Here is a 26,295-nt window from a genome sequence, read left to right as displayed (position 1 = left end):
CTGCAGTTCAGACGCTAAAAGAGGAAGTAAATTAAATATAACACTCTGAATGAGCAGGATGAATGGAAAGGGAGGGGCAAGAGGAAGCGAGGAAGAAGAAAGAGAGGATGTGTGACGTCTGTGCTGCCGTGTAAAAATAAAATGTGTCCAGTCACTCGGTCGAAGCGCTCGCCGAAAGCCAGCACGGCTGAAGCACGAAAATCTGAGTGCAGGCGAAATGACCGTGAACCCGGAGAGAGGAAGGTGACCTGGCGATTTATTCACAGTATACGAGCGCAGCGGACGCCACAGACCAGAACATAAGGAGGTGAAGTTAACGGTGTGAATGAGAGGGAGAGAAAGCAAAGGGGTGGAGGGGAGATGGAGAAACACAGCTGATAATAACTGATACTGTACACACTTTAATTACGTTTTTAATTTAAGCTACTCATTATCACAGTTCATCACTTACAATAAAATGAAAATCAAGTTTCTATTCAAATGTGCACAGATTTTAACTTCACGTGTCTCCGTCTGCTTGAATTTATCTTCATATATTACAGAACTGTTTTCACAGTTACGCAGTGGTGGAAACATAATTATGCTCAGAGGCAGGGGGCTTTTTTTTAGATGAAGTGCTGCACTAACCAAGAGCTGACAGACTTTAAACACATCCATAAAACATTTTAATAATCCTGTAGTCACTGCAAGTCACAAGACTCACATGTTTTTTCTACTTCCTCAACCAGCCAAATGTTTCCTCCCAAAACCAGCAGTTATCCAGCACAAGTGATAACTGGATTTTCAGAGAATAACCATATCGCAGACGCACGTCTAGACTCGGCATTTTAAAGCCTCAGCTTTACCGTGTTGACTGCCAGAAGTAACTATATTTAAACCACAGGGTGGATTAACCACAGTTGATGTTGGCAAGATTGGTTACGAACCTGCATCCTTACAGATGAAACGTATCCTTACATTAGAAGTATTTGTGCCAGAGCGTCCATGGCTGGGACAGGATCTACTCCTGGAGAATGAAACGCATGCTTGGTTAGTGCTGCCTTTCTGAGCCCAGAACACTCAATAAACCTTTAAGAAAAGGGTAGGATCCAAAGAATTAAGAAAATTTCATCCACCAGCACCCACCTGGACCCCAAACATCCTCAAGCCATGTTATCCGGTCTTTAAGGCTGTCGTCATTAGCTGTTTCCAGGTCCAAACTCGCTTCAGGTCCCAAAGTCAAATGAACACTGAGAGTTAAAAACTGTCTAAATTCTTTCATCTTTAATAAAATGATCGATTAAGTTTAACATCCAGGCATCCATGAAAACAGAATTTATGATGTTTAATGGAGTTAGAAGTTAACAGGAAGTTAGCTCGCTAGCTTCCACCTAAACATGATATAGCATGTTCTGACTGAGAGATTTCTGACAAAATTCAAACGTACAGCTCTGCTATCACTTCCAACATAAATGAAGACAGAAAACTAAACAGCAGTGACGTTTGTAGGGTTACTGAAGTTGGGCTAGCTGGTATATAATGATGTGCTACGTGATTGCTAGCGACACAGCTATGTTAGCATAATATAAACACAGTGAAGCTGGAGGATGAACGCTAACTTTTTTCCACTCGATAAAAGTTAACGTGAGGGTTCCCGATGGTCAGGAACAAATGTAATCGCATGGCAGGATGCTGTAAACGGACCAAACTTCAGTCAGGAGAACAACTGAGATAATCCATCCACAATACGAGGTTAGTCATAAATATACTGCTGCATGGGCTGCAGCTACATCGTAAGGGTTTAAACACTGAGCTTTAAAATGAACAGTGGTGGTAAAAACCGATGGAGGCTGACAGTGATCACTGACTGTTTTTAGGGGCTTGTTGAGATTAAATAGAACAAGATACAAAACATTAAAACATATTAAAAACACAACAGCCTTAATAAACAGAGAGTAGTTTGGACCCAGAAGCAGGATTCATTCGTCATCAATTAAAGACCGTATTGGTCAGACAGCAGATGGCTAGCAGTTGAGTGACCACGCTTCCAACTTCACGTCAATAATAACAATAAACTATTCTTATAAGATGCATAATGTAAACATGCTCATTTAATGGTTGAAGTTGGGCATTTTAACATGGGGGTCTGTGGGGATTGGCTCCGTTTTGGAGCTAGCCTGAAGAGGTCAGTCAGTGTAAGTGGCTAAACATACAATGAAAACATTTCATTAGGCTCAGTGCACATTGATATCAGCCTGGAAACAGATCTAAGCATCAACAGCTGTGTGCGTTCTCCATTATGACTAAATAGAACCAGTGTTTGGCTTTAGAAGACGATGATGACATATGTTCTTCTTGATTATCTTCCATCTCTGTTTCACGGCTGCTTTCATTGGATAAAATATCATCATGAGAGAATTTCTGTTTGCTCTCATGTGTTATTTGCAATATTGAATACAATTTATTGCTTTTTCTTCCAGAGTGGTTTTGTGACCTGATCGTTCTAAACCTATAGATTCTGGCTTGAGGCGCTGTACTGGCACTTGGAAATGCTGGGCATGGAAAGTTGAAAGATTTTCATTGCCACTTTTCTGCTCACAAAGTTTCCTCGAGAATGAATTTCCACCAACTACCTGACTCACATAAATGTAAAAACTTTCACTTTTTAATGTGTCCTCTGGCTTTTTTTTGTGCAAATTCAGAGTTTTTGTCTGAGGGCCATTTGGTTATGTGGAGATAGTACTGTGTGGATTTATCAAAGCTTTTACATTGAAAACAGCTGCCTCCTGGTGCTGGAAATAAAGCTGACAATAGCAGAGAGACTCAACCATATGGTTAATTTGAGGGTCCCAAAGCGGCGAGCTGAAAATGGAGTTAAGCAGAGCCGACGGGGCTGGGATCATTATTCATAATCAGCAATAACAACGCACGAGCTATTCACACACTGATGATGTAAAAGTTCGTTTTGTTTGTCAGCGTTTGTGTCGTTGCTAAAGCTTTTTGTGCAGCCTTTATAAAGCTTGGATGGATCCTAGACTGTAACTCTAAAATATCAGTAACTATACCCTAAATTGTATTTAGAGTATAGTTGGAGTTTACAGTAATTTGCTGCCATTTTTATTTATAATAAGCTTTCCGTAAGTTAAATTTGCAGCAGTTCTGTGATTCAGCTTCAGCAGGGCCGTTAAAATTTCCTCTGCCGTTGGTCAGTTATTCTCTGGTTTCAGTTTACAGCCCATATTTTGCCACAATCATTCTGCCAATTACAGCCATCTGCTGTATAAATGTACTGCAGTATCTTACAAAATATTACTGTTGAAATATGTGTTAGTTGAATTGTAGGGGCCCTTCTTTTTCTCCGTAGAGGACGTGATATTAAGTGTGCAGCTACTGCAGTGTGTGCTGTGCATTAGATGGAGGAGGTGCACAGAGATATCCACAGGCAGGAATGATTTCCTGTGTCATTCAGTGGTGCATTATGGGTAATCTCTCACTGAGTGAGCTCCTGTGACTGGCCAGCACGTCATGGAGTAGGTGGGAGGTGTTGTCCAGCATCGTCCTCATCTTGGACAACATCCGCCTCTGCGACACCACCTTAAGGGAGTCCAGCTCCGTCCCCGTAGCGTTACTGGCCGTGCAGATCAGTTTATTGAGTCTGTTGAGATCAGCAACAAGTCAGTGGTGTAGTGGGTGAACAGGAAGGGGAGAGGACGGGCCCTTGTGGTGTCCTGGTGTTGCTGACCACCTTTGTGATCTTCCTGTCAGGTAATCGAGAATCCAGGACACGAGAGAAGCATCCACCTGCATCGCTGTCGGCTTATCACCCAGGAGGGTCAGCCCGATGGCGCTGAATCCACTGGAAAAGTAAAAAACGTGACCCTCACAGTGCTGCCCGGCTGGTTCAGATGGGCGTAGATACGATGATGGCGTCCTCCGCTCTGAGGCGGGGTTGCTAAGTGAACTGAGCGGCGTCCAGATCTGGTTGTTTGTTCTTTATGTGTAAAATTATTGTTCCTCTGCTGTGAACATTAGTGTGACTCCTTAAAGCTGCTGTGAAAACTGCCCTCTGTAAAGTAGCTGAACTGCTACGTGATTTGTGAATCAGACACATCAGCCAATCATTGATTGTCTTTCAGTGTCTGACGTTCACACACTTGTGTTGCTGCTTGATCCTTAGTTCACTTCCAACATCTGTAGAAAGGACTCGTCTCCTTGGCAGGTGCTGACAGGAAGTGTCAGACAGACTTAGAAAAGTGTTGAATATAATTCTCAATTAGGCAGCTTTTCCTTCCACAGATGTCAGTGTGCAGCCAGCCTCCATGTGTTTGAGTCAGGCAGTGCTCGGACTGCTGCTCCCTGTCACTCGTGTCAGCGCTGCAGCCTGTGAACTCGTGCTAGCACCGTTAGCACCCCGGTCCTCCTCAGCAGGCAGCACATCAGACCTGCTTCATTGTTATATGTAATTTAATGAGTTAATTTACAAATTATTCAATCAGTTTTACAATCGTCACTTTAAAAAGAAAATACAAATGTGCACACATAAAAAAAATGTCTCTCGTGTGGAAATCTGTGTGCACGACGTCCTAATAATCAGCGGGATGTTGTGATGCTATCGTGATGTGAACTCTGTATTACCTTAAGGTGTTTACAGATAACACCCAGATTATCTATATGCATGTTAATATAACCGAGAGCAAACAAAACAGGTGCTGATAAGATAAGATGGAAAATTGGATGAGCGGCTGATACAAAGGAGAGAAAGGAAAAGTCAAAGAAGGCAGAAGACATGAGACGAAAGTTTGACCTGATCCAAGTTTGGAAGAAGTGGGTTATTAAAAGTGTTCCTTCGTATGAATGATGGAACTAATAAAAGTCTTTGACACTGAGGTTCGAAAAGAGTCGAAAAAAGTGAATGAGCGGGAAAAGCAGGCCGGCTCTCCGAGCTATCGATCTGAGCAAAGTCAATCTGCCGCTTTCGTTTGACCTTGAAACAATGTCATTAACTCTGATGAGGAACAAGCTGGAAACAAACAGATAAGGAAGAAAACAATGATCGGTTATTAGCCACTTAGAGGTGGAGTGGGTAATTACGGAGATTACGTCGCAGTAGCAGGTGAGACGCTGCCGCCGGTGCGTCACATTATTAGACGGGAAAGCACAGACTCATCTTTAGCTGCAACAGCAGGGTGGCGACTTTATTACTCCTAAAATTTAGATTCAAGGACTCTGCGGTGAGAGTCGCTGCGCTCCAGCGCCACGACTGAGGGCGTAATTCCCCTCTAATTAAATGGAATTTCAGTGTGTTTCATTTGAAATGATAACAGAATTATTTTATCTACAAACACTTAAAGGTAAGTGCAGCAGAACGTGGGCGTAATGAGGCGTTTGTAGGAACAAAGGCATGAAATTTGAAGCAGTGCAGGAAAGGAAACATTCTGATAAAACGTTCGGCATAATTTGTTGGTAATTTTGCAGAAAAGCAAACAATCTTGTGGCACAAATATTATATACATGGTAATATACATATTATATCATAGGTATATGTTTTGCCTAACTACTAGATTTTTGTTTTTTAAGGGTAGTCGAGCAATAAAACATCCATAATAGACACAAACATCATGAATATTAAGTACAAAGACTCACAGTGTGGTGCAGCATATTTCTAGTGTGCCTACCTTTACAAAGCTAAATATAATAAAACTGTAAAAGGGATGAAACAGATGATTTAGTGACAAAATGGATGAAACAAAAACAACTGGTAGCTGAATAAAACGATGCTGTTGTAATTATTGATCTGTTCAATACTGACGACACATTTTAAAGAGACAAACCAACAATTTAAACTTGTCCAGTAAGAAAGAAACATCTGTCGAAAGCCTTTAAATGTCTCGACTAACCTGCTCTGTCTTTGTGTGGAGCATCGGGCATGCAGACCGGTCTACAGAGTCGTTCTGTGACTCGTGTTTTTCATTTGTCCTATTAATTGTTAAATGTGCGACTCGGAGCGCAGGAAGCAGCGGCGGTTTAAACGGCGCCGCAGTCGGTGTCCTCTCTGAGGTGACGGCCGGCTGTCTGACGGATGAACGCTCTGCTGTTCCCTGTGGTGCCGAACCACCGCGTGTGACGGCTGCACGCCACACGGACTGGCTGTCCTGTTCATGTCTGTGGGACTTTCACTGGAGCTGTGCGTTAGAGCCGAACTGTAACCTCAGCCTCTACCAAACAAACAGCAGCTGGGCCACATTCAAAAATCTTAGACTCAACGCTGTTTGTTCATTCTGTGTGTTTACTTATTATGTTTGATTATTAAAATCGTGGATTACGGCGTTTTTAACCCTGAAACATGGCTGACGCAGCTCTGTTCCCAGTTACAGTTGAGTCTTATTCTTACACAAATAAAGGGGAAAATCTGGAAACACCGCAGCGCTCCGTCTCCTACAGTTCACTGCAGCCTCTTTCATCATCAGTAAGCCGCAAATTCTGGGCTGTGCTTTTATCCTGTTTGGTTGATGCTGCGGTTTGACCACAGAGGAGCGTGTCTGTCTGATTTAGGTTCAGCTCAGAATTAGTCTCCATTTGTTGGTCTGATGAGCATTAGAGCAGTCTCCAAGCAAATGCTAGACTGGTGCCGTTGGCCTGCCTGTTCCTAAAACACATAACAGCTGGATATATCCACACTTTGTTTTTTTATCCTCCATATGTGTGCATGTTGTTAGCTCTGCAGACTGCCAGTGAAAGGTTTCAATCTACATGACCCACTTTTAAAAAGGATTAGGAGGAATTCACCACTATGTCACTTTTTAACACGGTGTTTCATAAAATGGTCACAAATATAATATATAATAAATACAAATACAAATGTATATAAACACAGAAAATGTCCACAGTGAGGAGGCAAAGCTACATCTGACAGAAACTCAAGCTGGTCCTCAAAGATGGAAGCAAAGCGTCGCACAGCCTCTCGCTCCGTCTTTGAAAGCTGCCCGAGGGAGGAGGGTCTACTTACCAGCGTGACTGCTGCTGGGCCTGTGCACGCACGCACACACACGCACACACACACACGCACACGCACACACACACACGCACGCACACGCACACGCACGCACACACACGCACACACACGCACGCACACACACGCACACACACACACGCACACGCACACACACACACACGCACGCACACGCACACGCACGCACACACACGCACACACACGCACACACACGCACGCACACACACGCACACACACGCACGCACTCACACACTTTAGCAGACCTGCTGTCTCGGTCATGCAGACAACCCCATGCATATTCCCACCCGTTTCATCACTGGCCCTCTTAGGACTTATTGATTCTTATAGCGCTCCGTGTGTGTGTGTGTGTGTGTGTGTTTCATTTAAGTACCTTCTATTTAGAAATGCGTTTGTAATTTGTCGCCTTCTCTCCGCTGTAACTGCTTCCTCGGTTCCTTCTTCGTTTCTCTCGTCGTCGATCGATATCCTCACTGAGCAGTTCAGGCTGCTTCGACCTGCGGCTTCACCGTGGTGACGTCTATTGATTGCATCGACTAATTGGAGTTTAAAGTCGACCTCGTTGTCGTCTTCCCAGTTTTCCCGGCCGTCTGTGAACCATGTTGGAGTATCTGTGCCGTGGAGCAGTGCAAGCGGAACCTGCTCAGTGATTTTTGCTAGCAGAGCTTCAGTTGGAGTTTCATGTTGAGCTGAAGTTTGACAATCTGCAGAGAGAAACTACAGAAACCACAGCGATCCAGCAAACTTTTAACGGGATGGGGGGGCTAACAGCTGTGTCAGTCAGGACCAGACAAGTAGGCATGGGTATCGTTTAGGTTTTATCCGAAAATGGGTCCAAAAACCTCTCATGTTCAGCTGTTTTTTTGTAAAAAGATAACAATGTTAGCCTTTTCTGCAGCTATGGGGCATATATGGTATCACTCTTGGCTGGAAGCAGTGCTTAAACAATGGAAAAAACACCAACTTTGTCCAAAAACCTCTCATGTTTAACTGTTTTCCACTTTTTCTTTGGTCATTTTAGCCTTTTTGGCCAGGGTGAAGGGAGTATCTGCCATCAAACAAGAAGACAGCCGCATGTAGCTATGATGATGTTTGCTAGTTCACCTTACATGCATTAATGTAATAACGTGGTTAGCCTACTCAACGTAAATTACACATGAACAACAATAAGCTACTCACGCAGAGAAGAACGGCTGCTGCTGCATCATCATCCTCATCATTTCTGCTACACTGGCAGGGCTAGGGGCCAGGACTCTCCTCTTCGGGTTTTTGGGGGATGTTGCTAACTCCGGGTCCGATAACAGGCACCACACCCGCAGTAGATGTGCACGGTGTGAGGTCTCGCAGCAAGCTATCAAATACGGCGCATTTCTCGGCTTTTAAAAAACCCGCTATGCGTCGCCAGGTGTTTCATCAGATTCGAGGTGTTACCTCCTTTGCACAGTATCACAGTAGCACCTTAAAGCACTTGTTGCTGCTGAGTTTGCATCTTTTGCTGTGAAGTACAGCCAGACTTTTGACCGCTTCGCCTTGGGCGTTTTTAATCTGTAGCTCTGCTCTAAAAGAACGTACGTACCAGGACCCGCCTACTATCCTCGGAAACGTAAAATGATTGGCTAGAATCTAAAGTGTATCACAGCTCAGGAAAAAAAAGCACCGAAATAAAGCACCGAAATGTGCGCTGCTTTTCGGTCTGGTTACTACCGTTTATGACAGAACCGGATACCGGTAACCATCCCTACAGACAAGTCATATCACACCTGCCAGGTATCGCCGTCATCACCATGTGAGCTGGTCCCTGTACTCAGTCGATGAAATCAAGGAGGGATTTCCTGCTTCAAACATGAAGCCACATGTCGGGCCACAGATGTCTCGCTTTAACACACAAGTGTAGCAGCGTGTTAGCATGTTAGCGCAACATGCTAAGCACTGCCACCTGCACTTCAGCTGATGAAAGCATGAGATGAGATGTGGAGAAATAAGAAGTCGAATTACAAAGAAACAAACACAACTTTTCATGTTGTTTCCACCTGATTCTCCAGCTTTGAAGTCGGGAGAACGACCTCCACCAGCTGCTCCACGTCACACCAGAGGATGGCTACATGCATGAATTACTCCTGCAGCACAAAAAATATTTGTGACAGAAGAAGGTTTTAAGGAGGTACTTGGTTGTTGGCTTTAACTTTGACTTGAAGGAATGTTTTTGCCTTCAAAGCGTTTCGGCGTCCGCTGTCATGAACACCTGATGAGGTCATCTGTGACATCGGTCTGCAGCTCTCCACCACCTCCTCTCTGCCTGCTCTCTTTTTTCCCAGCACAGTTTGATCCACCTTTAGGGAGCTGTTGAGAAGTGAACTCCTCCACCCTCCAGTAATTATACAGTCCTGTGCAAAGCTTTGAGTAATGAGGCTCTTTAAATTTATAGATTCTTTTTACATACAACACTATCAAGGAGGTGTCTGATTGTTCCAGATTTATCCTGCGGCATGTCGGCCGGTCGTAAAGAACTATTTCTAGCGAGTCCTGAAATAGACGATATGATCCCCACAGAGTCCTGATCAGAGTCCAGATCCCGGCATTCCGGAGCCAGTCTGGGATCACGAGAGGTTCTGTCTGCGCTCCGTCTCTGCTGTAATATTCATAGATGAATGTTCTTGAACTTCAATGACGCACCTTTTATAACCTAAACCCTGCTTAGTCGCATCGTCACGTCACAGAGGAGTCATTACTCATGTTTCAGTCTCATGTCACTTGTGATTGGTTCACACGATCATGATTGTTGAGTCATGAGTGATGATTATAAAACAGACGCGTCCTAGGTGCTGGGAACCTCCTCAGAGATTTTGGTCCATGTTGGGATGATAGCATTGCACAGCTGCTGCATGACGAGAATCTCTCCATCCACCACAGCTCAAAGGTGACACTGTGGTCCTGGAGGGATGGACGTGGTCAGCATCAGTACTAGACTGAGTAGGCTGTGTAGGGTAGGTAGGACGCTCAGCTGGTACCACGGGGCCTCCTCTGACCCTCCTGAAACACTCAGACCAACAGCCAGGCCACATTCAGCCACTTAAATCATCTTCCTTCCTTATTCTGAATCCCAATCTGAACTTTAGCAGGTTTTCTTGACCAAGTCTGGTTACAAATTTGTGTTAACGAGCAGACGACCAGCTGATGGATGTAGGTGATGCTTTTTTCTGTGACGCTGCTTTATACTTGGTAAACTTTGTTCACCCTCGTTTCTTATTAGTTTCTGGATGTTTGCTGGAATTAAACCGTCTACGTTTGTGAAAGTCTTCATAAAAGAGAAACCTGCATGGCTCGGTGTGCGTGCACTGTGGCTCGGAGGGAAACGGCAGGTCTGTGTCGTGCAGATAAAGCAGACATCTATAGAAATGCTGCTTGAGTGCAGGACTCGTGCTGTGACTGCGTGTCCTTTTTTGGGTGGGTAGAAGCAGCTCCACTTGTTACTAAGTGCCCTTAAACAATATGCTTCATTATTTCTGGGCTCCGGCTGTGATGAGTGTTTTAATAGCAGTAGAATTAAAAAGGTAGATTTTTATTACCAGCCGGCCCTTGTTAGTGATCAGAAAGCTTTCTGTGGATATTATTCTTATCAGACGCAGCCGAACACTCATTTAATGTGGGCACGTATTTAGCTGACACCCTAATACTTGTCTCATTATGCAGGCGAAGCATCGTTCATTTGTTTTTCTGGAAGCCTCCACGTGTTTTCTCTGTCGGCAGCTTCTTTTTACATCCGATTACAAAGATGCTCCTTTTTTCTGCTTCGTTAACCTTGAAAGTGTTGAGTAAATATTTACCGTTAGTTAATATTTTTATTTCCTGAGAAAGACAAACAGGGAGATGAAGGGAGCTGGATTTGGGAGCTTTGCTGTTGTTTGGTTTGGTGTTTAAAACGTGCCGATGACGACCGATCTTCGCGCTCTGATTGACACTCGGTCCACTTCTGTGACCCTGAAACTGCATTTGTGTTTATTCCTCCTGCTTTGGGGACGTTTTCAGGGGTAAACAGGTTTCATGGCACCGCTAGGACTGTGGTGTTATTAAAAGAAGGAATCTGCAACAAGTTTGTACAAAACCAGCTGCAAAACAAGCTCCCAGAGTAAGCTTTCAGATTGAGGTGTCATTAGGACACCTGTGTGCAGACACTCAATCTGCCTGTTTGTTTCTGGGTCTGTGAAATGAGCCACAAACAAACTGGACGGAGAAAATGTGATCACACATTAGCTGTGGGTAATTGGCCAGTTTAATGGCAGTTTTCACCTCCCCACGTGCTATTTTCCTTTCTCTTCTTTTTGTTGTTACCTCCTACCAGCAGGGCTTTATAGGAGCAGGGATACATATCTGCTTTGAATTGGTTTAATGCAGAGATGTCAGGCATGTGGCAAAGTTAATAAAGCAAATATTTTAATAAAATGTTCGACTCCAGGAGTGGAAGTGTCAATCTCCAAAAGTTGTTTGAGTCGTGAGGAAATAAAATAATTCACTCTGACGAGTAAAGCGCTTTACACACACACACTGGTGATGGCAGCTACATTGTAGCCACAGCCGCCCTGGGGCGCACTGACAGAGACGAGGCTGCCGGACACTGGCGCCACCGGGCCCTCTGACCACCACCAGTAGGCAACGGGTGAAGTGTCTTGCCCAAGGACACAACGACCGAGACTGTCCAAGCCGGGGCTCGAACCGGCAACCTTCCGATTACAAGGCGAACTCCCAACTCTTGAGCCACGATCGTCTGTTGGAAGGATTCTCCATCAGATGACAAGCTTCTCCTTAAAAGACATGTTTCTCGTAACAGTGCAAACTGCGTGGACTCCGCCTTCTTTCTGAGCTGATGTTGTTCTCTTTTCAAATTACAACAAAATATTCGTTCACAAGGAAAAACTTCCTTTTAACAGGAAGAAACCTCCAGTAGAACCAGGCTCGGGGGGGGGGGGGGTTGATTGTGTTTTCAGTTTATAAACACAATCAATCTTTATTGTAGATCAGTGCATGAAATATGAATGTTTTTATTGAGTCACGCTGTGCAAATATGACCAGTGTTAAACTACAGTATCTTTACCTGGTGTAGGTAGAATTTATGAGCTTCATATTTGGTCTGTGAAGCTGTAAAATTGGTAAATGTGACTTAAGAAGTCACTGATGAGCTCTTAGCTCTTAAACAACAGTTTTTAATAAACCTTTTAGAAAAAAAAAACGTCTCCCCGTCGCCGCCGCATTCACCGCCTCGATTGGCGGTCGAGAGCTCTGAGCAGGTTCATGTTAAAGCTCAGTTTCAGTGTTGGTGTGAGCTCCTGATAGGGACCAGGGCCGGGTTTTAGTGCCTCCATGTCTCAGATTAAACTGACAAAAATTGAAATAAACATGAGAAAATTTCATTTTATTGTTACTTTTTTCTCTAATATTTTTCAGTAAAGCGTTTTTTCACACTTGGTTTTAGCTTAATATAGCTGACTCTAGTAACCTTTATTCATGAAAGGCCCTCCTGCTGGGTTCAGGATGAAGGGTGTGTGTTCTTTGACACAAGTGGGTGGTGGTGAGTTTGTTTCTGTGGTAAAAGGAAACAAAACGAGCAAATGTACAATTTGTGAAAGAAACTTGGAGGGTGGTGGTTTTTACCGGAGAACAGTCAGCGTGAAGTCGCCCAAAAACCCAGTGAGTGCCTCTCTCTGTCCAGTCTTTGCTTTCGTGTTACAGGAACGTGAACACCGAGCTTTTGAGAACTCGCTGCCTAATTAGACTCCCTCCATTCTCCTCTAATGGGGCCTGATTTTTGACACTGAAATATAGACGTGTAGAATCAGCGTGTGTGTGTGTGTGTGTGTGTGTGTGTGTGTGTGGTACGGGTCAGGATCCTCACAATGTGTGCGATGTTGGTCGGAGAGATGGACAGGAGGGCTGCCGTCCCCCTGGACCTCATTATAGCTCTGAAGGGAGACGCGCACACGTTTAACAGCCGACATCTGGAAAAGGGCAGAGGGCACACGTTGACGCGCTCACGCCGGCACGCGCGGCTACACCAGCACAAGTCTGAAAAAGGGCATAGAGGGCTTAAAAAGAACGAACACACACACAGACACACACACAATGAGCGGTGGATCATGCCCATAGCAGCCATACAGCAGAGTCCTGGGATTCTAGGATACTTTGTTCCTTCAGCCTCTGTCGTCTTTTAGTCTGGTCATCTCTCCCCCTGCAGTTGTCACAGTGTTAAACAGCTGAGTGTCCTCTCTGACATCAGACACGCGCCCCGCCTTAGACCGCCTTTACAGCTCACTCACTCACACACACACACACACACACACACACACACACACACACACACACACACACACACACACACACACACACACAAACATAAATTCCGTTCGAGTTGTTCCTCCCTGGAGTTTGTGTGAATGTCACGGCATGAAAAGCTCTTGGGCTTTGCTTTGGGCTCAGAAGCAATCTGTCTGCATTCGTTAGCAGCTGTTGCTTTGTGGAGGAGAACCTCGAGTTGATAATGGCTAAAAGTTGTGATTGACTTTATTCTGAGTGCACGAGGTTTGACCAGAGGTTTGGAAATTGCAGGTTTTGATTTGTTCTTTCACTGGATAAAATAAGAGCACTGGAAGCATTTGTGCTTTAAAATCATCTCTCCGGTCTATAAGGACTGAGTGTGAACACGGTCTGTGTGACAGTAAAATGGTAGCTGGTAGCTGGAACAAAGTTTAGAAATCCAAATCTACTCTAGTTTTTACATTTGTGTGACTGCAGGCTTCAGAGTGATGGTAGCTGTGCATGCAAAACATTAGTGAGACTGCCTCACGTCTCAGATACACTCAGCTGCCTGGAGTTCAGCTTTTCAGGGTTTTTGGTTTCTTATAAGTAACAAAGTAAAAAAAATTGTCAAAACAGTTTGATTTGTTCTGGTCTAAAGGAGTGCGTCTAGCACTATGACTGTACAAGCGATTAATGAAATAGAATATCTGTGCCCATGGTACTCCAGAGGTGACATTCCTCCTTATTAACAGTGCACGCTTTGAGTTTGCTGCATGGGACGATGTCGGTGTGTGTGTGTTCATGTTTGTAGCAGACTGACCGGTGGGTGGAACGATTCTTCCACTCATGAATCATCCCTTTGACATTTCCTCAGGGATTTTGTTCCTCCTGATCTTTGTACCTTTTTCTTCCGACCCTCTGAGGACTGGATGTCCGTATATAGGACTCAGTCTGTCTGTCACAAGGACTCAGCCCTGTTAGGACCTGTTCAGACGTTCTTAATGAATTTAACTTTGCATAAAGGTCTCGACTCGCATGTGGTTTGACACAGTTTCCAATATCCTGCCCTTTAGAACTCAGCTAAAGACCTGCAGCGAGTCTGCCATGATGCTGCCTGGTAATGATGTATTCAAGCCTCTCACTCGGTTTCTCGGTCATAGATTCAGACACGAGGTGCAGAATATTTCACCAAAACAGAACACCGGCAGTTATGACAGAAATAGATGCTGGTGCATCGTTACTGTCTCAAAAATAACCGAACCAAGTGTAAGCCGTGGTACGCTGAACACTGCTTTTGGAGCTGTCCGAGGGTCTCTGAGGTCGGGATGGGTACAACTAATGAGGTTAGCACAATAATAAAAAACAGCATGTATAAAGATCAGTTTGTGTTCAGGCCGGCACCCAAAACACAAATATGCAAAAAGCTTCCAACTGTAAACTGACTCAGGGACATGAAGGCGTTTTTAAGGTTCTGCTATCTCTGGGTGCTTATGGTAGTTTTTACTTTCACTAATTACTTTTATTGTTAATTTCTATAATGATATAATTATAATAAGTATTAATAATAATAAAATAAGTTTTTTTGCTTAGTTAGACCTTTCTTCTGTCTGTTCTTACCTTCAGTTAACAAACAGGCCGTTTGCTCCTAACTCGCATTTTACTTTGTTTACTTTGGTTCAAGGTAAATGATGTGATGTCAGTGGCTCAGTACATTTTTATTGAGTGAAAACACCTTTTAAGCTGGGTGGGCGGCGCTGTCTGAGCCCCGCCCACAGTAAACGTCCACCAGAAGTGATGCAAAATGAGCATTATAGACAAAAAAAAGCATTTCCTGGCATGCAATTCAGAGGTGCAGTTTTGTAACAGTGCAGTTTCACAAAGAGCTTTTCTTTCATTACTAATGAAGCAACAGTCAGAATAAATGGTTTTAGTGGTGAGAACTGTTAGTTCAAGTTTATTCTAATCTTTCATTTATTTATATTTTTCTCTTTCTCTCCAAACGTTTTTCCTTCAGGTCAAAAAATATGAAAAATATTTTATATTTACAGTACAAAAATATGTGTGTGTGTGTGTGTGCTTCCACAGCTGTGGCTCACTGGCTTCACAAACTAATTTGTTAATAAACTGCATAAATGAAGCTGGATGTGGACGTCTGTGGGCTCGGTGTCTGTTGTGTGGGTGTCTGTAGAAAAACAGCTCAGCAGGAAGAGTTTAACAATCTGAGACGTGCAGCAGCTGTTTTATGCCCTTTAAATAAGATGTAACATTTTCTTTATTCATTCTTTTTTTAACTTCATGCCAGAAACTTAAAAAAATGTAAAATGAGGTCAAACTGAAGTCTACGTCTCTCTTCATCATCTGTAAATTTCTCTCGTAGCACAAATGTTTTCCAACAAGCTTTAGTGGATTTTGAACATGGATGCAGCAAAGCAACGATTTTCTTAAAGAGAAAGTGGAAACGCATCAGAAATCCACTAAAATAAAAGCTGTCAGTGAGCTTCAGAGGCTAGCTGGCCTCCCTCGTTTCCTATGCTAGTGCTAAGCTAAGCTAACTAGCTGCTAGCTGGTCAGTGTGTTTGTACTGACTTTAAATCTGGTCTCGTTTGAGCAGATGGTAATCAGAGTATCTTTTTCTGTTCCCACAGGTCTTCCAGGAATGCCACGCCCACAGATCTGAGCAGCAGGTCAGTGAGTGAAATCTTTCTATGCTTCAGCTGTTGTGTTAAAATTTATCGGTTTTATTTTACTGTATAAAAAGAGATGAAGCATGTTTGAGGCTACGCAGAGCGAGGCAGTCTACATGAAGAATACCGAGGAAGAATCTAGAAACTCCTGTAAGTCTGAGGATGGCAGTTGGATCAGAAACATGGCAGCAGTTTTGCTGCTCAGATATTTGCAGATTAAATCCTGTTTCTTGACGATGTCAGTAAATTCGTTAGAGCAGTTGTTGTCTGCTTCTGGCTCTCTTGCACAGCGCGTCTTTTGTCTCGTCTCCCTCCCCTCAGCCTCAGCTGTTCATATCAGATCACCGTCCCTTACTGAGATAGTGCAGTAAGGTTTGCAGGAGGTTTCTTCCTGTTAAAAGGCAGTTTTTCCTTCCCACTGTCGCCAAGTGCTAGCTCATAGGGGGTCATGTGATTGTTGGTGTTTTCTCTGTATTATTGTAGAGTCGTTACCTGCTAATATAAAGCACCTTGGAGTGACTGTTGTTTTGATTTGTAAAAAGTAATGAAATCAAATTGAAACTGAATTAGTAATTAGTCTGTGGAGAGGCGAGACTCATGAGCATTATATTCACTTTGTATTTAATAAGTGAAGTCGGTGAATTTCAGCAGTGAAGCCATACCTGAGCTCATGAAGTCGTGCGCTTGTTGATGCTACGTGAACATGTTGACTCTCTAACAGGTATATGATGGTAAACTACAGACAATAATTGCGGATGCAGAAGCACCATATGATGCTGTGGCACATGTCAAATGCCCAGTTTTAAAAAAACAAAATCAATACAGAAATGTGTTGTTAGCTAGCTGCTGGTTAGCATTGATAGCGCCTTGAGGCGACTGTTGTTGTGATTTGGAGCTGTATAAATAAAGTTGAATTGAATCTCCTGGGCCCTATTTCAGGAAGCCGGTTTAGAAAACTCAGAGTGAAAAACGATACTCAGGGTTGAGTAACCCCGAACTGTCCAACTCGGAATATTCGGTTTCAGAAAGGCTGATAACAATTAGTTCAGTCAACGCGGAGTTGCTTTAACCCCAAGTGAAGCGCGCGGACGAGGATACATAAAGCCCTGATAAGCGGAGCACAGATTAAGCGAGTCACCATGGAGACGGAGGGAAAGAAGGCGCGGTCAATGTATTTTACAGCGCTTGAGGCCGAAATTCTGATGGCAGCATATGCCGATAACATGCAAATTCCGCGGAAAAAAGTAACACAGCCTCAGCTGCAAAGGAAAGGGAGCATGCATGGCAAAACATAGCCGACAGAGTCAATGCGTGAGTGTTAATTTAAACATTGATCGAGGGATTTCCACCCATTTAACACGTTATTTTATCATATGTTATTTTATTTGTTATTTTATACATTTTATTTTGTGACGTGATGTGAGCGCAGGTGCAACCCAACAGGCCCCAAATGTGCCTGGCAGCAAGTAAAAATGAAATATAAAAATATAGTCCAAACAGGTGAGGTGTAATTGTATTATGAGCCATAGTGCTTGGTCTGTTTGTCCCATGTAAATCAATTGCAGTTAGAGGCTACATTAATTTTCTTTCTTTAAGCACTTATTGAAATTATCTGAGCACATTACAAGTACATATTTGCTTACTCTGTATGCTCAAATGTGGCCCGTTATAGCCAACAGAAAAAAAGCGGAGGCCCGAAAAACAGGTGGGGGTCCTCCACCACCACCACTCAGAGGCTGAGCAGTTGGCCCTCAGCCAAAACAGTGGGCGCCCTGTGGCCGAAGGCATCTCTGCGGGGACATCCTCTGAGGCAATAACCCCGCAAGACACAAGTGCCTACATAGGGGGTAAATTCAAAATAATACATGATGTGCATACATCCTTTCTTCACAGTCACCTTTGCAGTGCGACACATTCATTTGATAAACTCTTTACCATAATGAATTATTTTGTAGTGAAGTTATTTTCCTACTGATTTTGCCTTCCCTCAGTCTTGGTTGTCTTTGAGAGCATAATGACAATGAAGTGTAAGGTGCTTGGTATGTTTGTTAATTGCCATTTGGTCCCTTGTAAGTTATAAGTGACCTGTATAAACCTCATATTCTATCAGTTGATGGTGGTGGTGTACTGCATCTGGTGCAGCCTCCTGTTGAGCCAGACCAACATGCAGTTGTGAGTAATACTCCACAGATTATATGAGTTTACAGTAGAACAGCAATGTTGTTTATTTCTTTACTACAGGAAAATAATGAAGAAACATTGACAGCTGTTACAGAGGAGGAAGCAACAGAGACACTTCATGAGGTTTACATCTTTTAATACTTTGTGTACAGGAAACACAGGTGACCAATAAAGCCAGTTGAACAAAAAATCTGTTTATTCCTCTTTCAACATGTTGAGGTGATGGGTCAAAGGAAATGATTGTGACATATGGTGTCTCTGACTGCGCTTCCATCTTGTATGTCCGTGGGAGGGTCAGGATGTTCATGGTTTGGATCACTGCTGATGTTTGGTTCAGAAGGACAGTGTTCTCCTCTAATTGTGGCAATGTTGTGAAGAATCACACATGCCACAATAATGTCACATGCCCTTTCTGGGGTGACCCTGAGTCTTTGCAGGCACTGGAACCGGGCCTTAAGCATTCCGATAGTCATTTCAATTCTGGCTCTTGTCCTGCAATGAGCCAGATTATATCGCTGCTGTGGGCCCGGTTCAGGGTCAGGGTAAGGGGTAAGCAAATAGGGTAAACATGGATACCCCCTATCACCAAGCAAGTAGCCAGTGAACTCTCCTAAGACAGAAGGATACACTTCAGTTCAAATGTCCCTGAAGCAATTGGTCTTTATATATTTTACAGTATTCTCAACTCACCATGTCCAAATTTTGTGCTCAGTGTACATTCACGGAATATTTGTGAGTCATGGACAGAGCCTGGCCACTTGGCTTCCACATTTGTGATAATGTTGGCAGCATCACATATGATCTTCACAGTGCAGAGAACACAAATTAGCATCCATTACTATAATGAAATAATTTGTTAGTTTGAAATGCTACAGGGAACTATGTACCTGTACATTAATGCTGTGGAAAGACTTCCTGTTCACATAGTCTCCTTCATTTACTGAAGGAGCAATGATTGGAATGTGAGTGCCATCTGTACAGCCAATCACGCCTGGGAACCCTGAAAATAAATGTGCAATTTAAGTAGTAGTCCAAGTATCACCACATCATGAATTAAATTTTGTTCATCCTGATACCTGCAATTTTGTGGCATCCCTCTTTGATGAATCTTGTGGGTCTGTGACCGGGGAACACCACAGACGAGTACAGGAGACGTTTCAGTGCAACTGTAACAACCTGACTGCCCGACAGACGGTAGCCTTGGAAACGTGCTCAGCGTCACCAATATTATACAGAAAGCTCCCGTTTGCAAAAAACCGAAGTGCAATACAAATAATATGTACAGAACTGAGAGGATGTCCGCGATGTGTCACATGCGTAATATATGGCCTGAGGATGTTATTCAAATAAATTATAGATTGTGCTGGAAAACGGTAACGTTCGCACAGAAAATCATCAGGAAATGATAAAATGTCCAAACGCGCTCTGATCACTCTCTCCCGGCGGAGAGCTCTGCGGAGAATTTGGGCTTCACGATCTACTGGCTCTTCAAGGAAGGAGCACGCCATGTCCGACACTTCCTACTGTCAGGTTTCCGACAAAGGGGCGGAGACAGTCAGGGTTAGTTGTAGTAAACCTGCTAGGGGGCAGGTTAGCTTCACGGAGTGTGTCGTCATAGTGACTCACTGAGGCTTCATCTGAACTCGCTTTGTGAAACCGAAAACCCAGAGTTTTCGTTAACTCAGGGTATACTTACTCAGTTTTTCCACTAAACCGGCTTCCTGAAACAGGGCCCTGCTGTTAAAAATGGGTTGGTGGTCTCTTGCCTTCCATTACTGAACTAAGTACAGTATGGTGACATGTTTATATTCTACACTAGGCTCTAACATAGCAGCATTCATTCCCAGTAGTTTGTAGTGGAGCAGGTACGTCACATTAAAAACAGCTCTTTTTGTTTTGTGTGGTTTCCAACAGGAATCAATATTACGAGTTCCAAACAGAGTTTTGCTTCTTCTTCCAGCAGCCGAGTCAGCTAATAAATGGATGTTCACTGCTTGTGGTTCACATTATTTTCCCTGTTTTAGTGACTAAGATGATTAATCACAAGCATTACTCTGAATAATTCCTGTATTGAACTCTTTCATCATCTCTCATCTGTTTGTTTCTCGAGTCATCATAGTTTGTATTTTAAACGTACTCAGGCTGATTCCAATAAAGTAGTTCCAGTTGTTTCTTCTACATCTGAACTTCACGTCGAGCTGAATTATTGAACTTTTTGCTGCGCTATATTTTTCTGACAGCTTTATTAGTCACTCTGCAGAAGTGTACAGATAAACTGGAGTGTTTTACATACATGAGATAAATGTGAAGAGTGCGTTTAAATTCTGTTAGAACTGCAACATTAGACATTATGCATTCAGCCACTGAAGAAGCAGCATTTTTACTTTTGCTAGTTGAAGTATATTGTAGTATTATTTTTTTTACAATGTGGTAAATTTAACTTTTGCGTACACACATCAGATTTAATGCTCCTCCTGTTTTGCCTGCAGCAGACTTGGAGTAATGTGTGATTTGGTCATGTGAGCATATTTGATGACATCATTATTATTATATCCTCCAAACACGTCATCCATATCTGAACTTTTGCAGTTTTTCTGTCATCTGTAGTGAATTACACCTTCATAAACTTTATGCGCCGCTGTGATTGATTATCATTACCTCCACAAATACAAATAATCCTTTAAAAGTTTCTCCGTGGACACATTTTTGCAGGAGATTCTTCAAACTGAGTGAATTGCGTGTCACTTCAGTTTTCAGCGCCTGCAGCAGCCATCCTGCTGAACATGAAGGAAACGCTGCGTGGAGCCGAATCTGTCTTCTGGTCTCACTGCCCTTTGGCCAGTCATGCAAATAACATCTGTCAGTTTACACACGGTGTAACGTGGCCGTTTGCACACCTGAACAGTTTAATGTAAAACACACTCTGATCATTTCACCGAGCTGCTCACAAATCTAACAGATGAACCTGGTGCTGATCGGAGAACTGGACCAAAGTGGTTCTGTGCAAGCAAGAGGAAAAATCTCAGCATTATGGATCAATTATCAGCAAAGCTGATACCCGTTTTCATTTGAGTCTATCTGGAGACTGACTCAGGGCTGGAGCCTCGAGTGGACGTTAGAGGAACTGCAGTTCCTGGTTTCATCCTTCACTCCTGGAGGTTCATTTTGTAGCAGATAACCACGTAAAGAATGGAATATATCAACACTGGTCCTGGACTTCTGACGCTGATTATGTCACTAAAACCGTCCAATCGGTGAGCTTGTTTTACTTAAAATTGCTCCGATTCAGCATGTGTTTAACATGTCAGCCCCACATGGACTCGGTGGATGTGTGCTCCCACACACGGGTGGAGGTGATTTCTAACTGAGCTGTAACAACATCAGGAATCATCTGGGCCTCGTCTCCGTTTCCTTTTCTTTCCTGAGCAAAATTTTCTGGGTCTGTCTGACTCCTCCTCCTCGTCTATCTCCACCTTCTTTGTTCTTCTCTCCTCTTTGTGCCCCACCATCCATCCCTCTGCTTTTATCAGTGCCACTGCCGTTTTTGAGTTGACGGTCCTCGCTCTCTGTCCCTCTGCCACTTTTATCTCTCTTCATCTCTCTCTGCTCGTTGCCTCCCCGCCCCGCTCTCCATCTTTGGCTTAAATCAACGTGACTGCTTGTTTTCTCTCCTGCTCTCATTCGTCCTCTCTGCCAAGATGCCAATTAGTGTGTAAAATACAAACTCTTAAAAAGGCCTGTGTGTCTGCATATAAAGAAAACGTGGAAGCAGAAATCAGATGGATTTGGGTCATCGGTGCTTTCACAGCCTCAGAAATCCTTCAGATTTCCATCCTGGTTTTATTTTTAATGCCAAAACGTTGCCAGATTTGACATTCACCACTGGTGATCTTTCACAGACGTACTTATTTATTATAAACTAATGTGAATGGATTGAATTAGACTTGGATTAAACACTTTTAGAAGTTGGACAGATTTCCAATTACCCCAAAAAGTCCAATAAATGAAATAATAAGTCTTTGCTCCACTTCTGTACACTTAAAGCTGGAGTTCGTACTGGGGACATGCGGGGTGGGATTAGCCTTTGAGAGGCCAGTGCAGCGTGTGACTTTGACTTCCAGCTTTGCATTTGATAACCCATGCATGGTAAATGAGACTCTCTTTTTCCCCGGCTGCTGTGTTAAACATATTCCTGACATTTTATTCGTCCGGTCCCTTCGCTTCATGGCTTTAATTTTCAGACATCACCTGGAGCGTCAGTGAGGAGGCGTGAGGTCGCTGGGTCAAGTGAAGGATCAGTTGTGCAATATGAGCTCGTTTCCTGCTGACTTTGCCACTGTGTGACCTGTGTGTGTGTGTGTGTGTGTTTGTTTCTCTCAGATCCTCCAGGTGAACTTCCATCCACTTGTTTTATGCATTTTTGATTTTGTGGCTAAAAAAGGAAAACGTACTGAGTGGAAACACCATCCATCCAGAAAAATCTGAAAATCCTGCAGATGCTTGAGGCTTGGCTAAACTGGAAAAGTTTAGTTACACAGTAGGAGCTCGATTCCTTCTGACTTTGCTACAGACCATGTGTGTGTGTGTGTGTGTGTGTGTGTGTGTGTGTGTGTGTGTGTGTGTGTGTGTCAGATTGTCTTGTGTCTTTGTTCCTTTGAAATCTAAATAAATGATACAACGATGACATAAATGACGACACACACATCAGCTTTGGTGCTGCTGGAGCGATGTCGTCGTCATGAACAGTGACAGAGCTGCAGCATTAACAGGTGAAATCAGTAGAAATATCACGCTTCCATTACATTTGAGCTTTTTTAACGGTTTGAGCTTCAAACTGAGTTATTTTTATATCCTCTGAGCAGTTTTGGAAAACCCAGGTTGGAATAGTTTCTTCAATGTTCCCTCCTCACATGAAACACAACAGGAAATGGTCCACTTCAGTCACATTCTCACTGCTGGAAATGCTCAGTGTGGTCGGGCGAGGCTGCTGCCTGGACAGAGCGTGAGGCAGCCTGGTGCGTAGCGAGTGGGCATTATCTGTGCTATTACCTGTTCTATTCTCACACTGGAGCAAATGAGTGCAGTCAGACTCGCTCTGTCGGGTAATTGTGTTCTTACATCGCCTCTGAAAGTGATGTCCACAAGTTCAGCGCTGCAGTGGATGTGTGGCAAACGTGCTGTGTATAAAGGGCTATGTATGTAGCCACGAGAGCTGGCGGTTAGGCCTTTTTTGGTGCTTTGATGTTTGGTGTGACACTGAGGGACCAGTGACCACCTTGTTTTAGCCCCTTTTCTCTCCAGCAGGGGTCAAATTCACAAAATGAAAATGGTAAATGGTCTGTGTAGCGCTTTACTTGGTCCCTAAGGACCCCAAAGCGCTTTACATTCAGTCATCCACCCATTCACACACACATTCACACACTGGTGATGGCAGCTACATTGTAACCACAGCCACCCTGGGGCGCACTGACACTGGTGCCACCGGGCCCTCTGACCACCACCAGCAAACATGGGGTTAGTCTCTTGCCCAAGGATATTTGGCACGCAGCCCGGAGGCAGCCTGGGATCGAACCACCGACCTTCTGATAAGTGGCTGACCTGCTCTGCCACCAAAAGGAACTTGATGTTGTGCTCAGTAAGACTTGAAATGAGCGATCAAGTCTCTGAGCTGATCAGGAAGGTGTCTAATGAGCGAGCGTGAAGCTCTTTTCTCAGACCAAACCAGAGGCCAGACAGTTGAGTCGCCTCCTGCTGGCCATTAGAAAGAATGCAGCTTTACGTTTTAGCGCTGGGAGCTACGTCCACGTTTTACTGCAGGGGTCTCCGGGGCCACCGCTGGTACTGTCCCCGGGCCACGAGTTTGGGACCCCAGCTTTAGAGACACTTTTCTTAGTTGACAGGCGGCACTCGTTGTTGCACCGATGGTTTAAATTTGTATTAGGGCTCGATTATGGCAAAAATGATAATCACGATTATTTTCACTGAAATTGAGATCTCGATTATTTGACGATATTTATTTAACAATAACAATGTGTTGAATAATGGCTTTAAAGATTGTAAAAAAATAATATAAAATAGTGTACAAATACTGATAACAGTGCAAATGTTTGCAATATAAAAAATAAATGAAAAATGTAAACATCGATGTTTAGTGAACTTCAAAATACTGCATAATATTTATGCATACAAATAACCAAACATCAAGGGGAGCTGTGTAGCCACACAATGCACAATTGCATCAAAAAGTTGCTGCCTGAACAAAAATAAAATGAAACACTGAAAGTAGTAACTTTTGATTGAAATAAATGATTGAATAAATTTGCAGCTACGACACCGCAGCAAAGTTTACACACTATGTCTACTTGATCCACGTCTGACTCCGCAAACCCATAATGTTTCCACACCACTGAAGTCGTTTTACCTCTTTTCAACCAACGGCAGTCACTCTCCTCTCCAAATAACTTCTGCTTAGCTTTCCGAGCTTCCCTCGGGTCCTCTTAATTGTTGTGACACGTATTCGAAATGCAGAGAGGTGCGCTTGATTTGCCACACGGAGCAGCGCGAGAGTAAATAATAATAATAATAATGGATTGGATTTATATAGCGCTTTTCAAGGCACCCAAAGCGCTTTACAATGCCACTATTCATTCACTCTCACATTCACACACTGGTGGAGGCAGCTACAGCTAGCTGTAGCCACAGCTGCCCTGGCGCAGACTGACAGAAGCGAGGCTGCCATATCGCGCCATCGGCCCCTCTGGCCAACACCAGAGGGCGGTAGGTGTCTTGCCCAAGGACACAACGACCAGGACAGAGAGCCCGGGGATCGAATCAGCGACCTTCCGGTTACAGATACGCTTCCCAACCCCCTGAGCCACGGTCGCCCTGAAAGCACGGGGCGAGGGGCTAATAATCGGCTCAGTCATTTTTAATGATTGTTGAAAGCCCAGATCGTAATCGTGATTAAAATTCGATTCATTGAGCAGCCCTAATTTGTATGGAAACATTTTCTTTTCTTCAGCTTTTATAAACGTGTAAATGTAGCCATTCTTCAGCATGGAGACACATTTTAACCTGTTCTCTAGGAAACTTTATTCTAACTTTATTCTCTCTCCTGAGTAAGCGCTGCTGGTGTCCCAGTCTTTACCTTTGTGTATAAAACACCTTGTGGTGACTGTTGTTGTGAATTGAGGTTATATTAATAAACCTGAACTGGATGTTTCCCGTAGTTGTAGGTGTGGCAGTGCAGCTGGAGTCTGTCTTTGTGGAGGTTGAATGTCTCATTCAGTGTAACTACTGGATGAATTTTTATGGGATTTTAAATGCACAGTCTCCAGAGGCTGAATCGTACTGGTTCTACTGGCACGAGACGGCTGCTGGTTGGCTCACACAGATATTCACGGCTCCCAGATGAATGCTCGGTGTGACATTGCCGTCATTCTTCCACTCGTACTGAGCGGCTGACAGTTTGTTATTCAAATGCCTCAAAATGTTGGATGGATTTTTCTTCCAGACATTTTGGCTCCCAGAGGTTTACTGACAGATATTGGTTTTAAAAGACGGGATTTGTACGGTAATGTGCTTCTTCTTTGTTTGTGCGAATACACTGGAGACTTTGAGGAGTAAAAATATTACCCACAGCCTACTGTACAATCTCTCAGGTTAATACAATATTATTTTATTTTCGTTTAAGGCACAACTGAGTCTCGCTCTGTTGCTTGAATTGGCGTAACTTACCTGTGCACAACCGTCTACATCAAGTGTCGCTCGCTGGTAACCCGAGGAGGCAGCTCGTACGCTGAGCTTCTGAAGGTTTAAGGTTAAATGATTAATGTGGCCATGTTGGTTCTTTCAGCTGTGTTACGTAAAGACTTGATTGCAGTGGATGTTTGATGTTTTCTAGAGACTCCTGTAATGTTTGCCCAGCATTCATCTTCAGGACGGCTCTTCAAATGTTGAATACAGCAGTAACGCTTTGGAACAAAGAGCACGAGAACGGCGGCAAAAGCTGAGATCTGGTCATAGTAAGAAAGGACTCGGAGCACAAACCTGCTAACACTACGTTTTCTTGGGTTTCTCCCATTTTGGTTTCTTGCAGGTAAAACATGTAATTTGCACGACTCTCAAATTGTACTA

At 43.6% G+C, this 26,295-nt stretch overlaps 1 protein-coding gene across 4 annotated transcripts in view; it reads left to right on the top strand.

Annotated features, from left to right (window-relative positions):
- pcbp4 (poly(rC) binding protein 4) overlaps nt 1-26,295 on the top strand; it is a 199,203-nt gene that overhangs the window by 52,486 nt on the left and 120,422 nt on the right. For 3 of the 4 annotated variants that reach the window (XM_080892765.1, XM_080892768.1, XM_080892764.1), the window contains one exon: nt 15,940-15,978. The gene's annotated coding sequence lies outside the window, so the exon portion shown is untranslated. Of the gene's footprint in view, nt 1-15,939; nt 15,983-26,295 lie in introns of all 4 variants that reach the window. The other variant, XM_080892766.1, reaches the window with a different exon arrangement.

The sequence above is a fragment of the Rhamphochromis sp. 'chilingali' genome, assembly GCF_963969265.1.
Source record: "Rhamphochromis sp. 'chilingali' genome assembly, chromosome: 9".
NCBI lineage: Eukaryota > Metazoa > Chordata > Actinopteri > Cichliformes > Cichlidae > Rhamphochromis > Rhamphochromis sp. 'chilingali'.
This window is presented reverse-complemented; position numbering and strand designations above follow the sequence as displayed.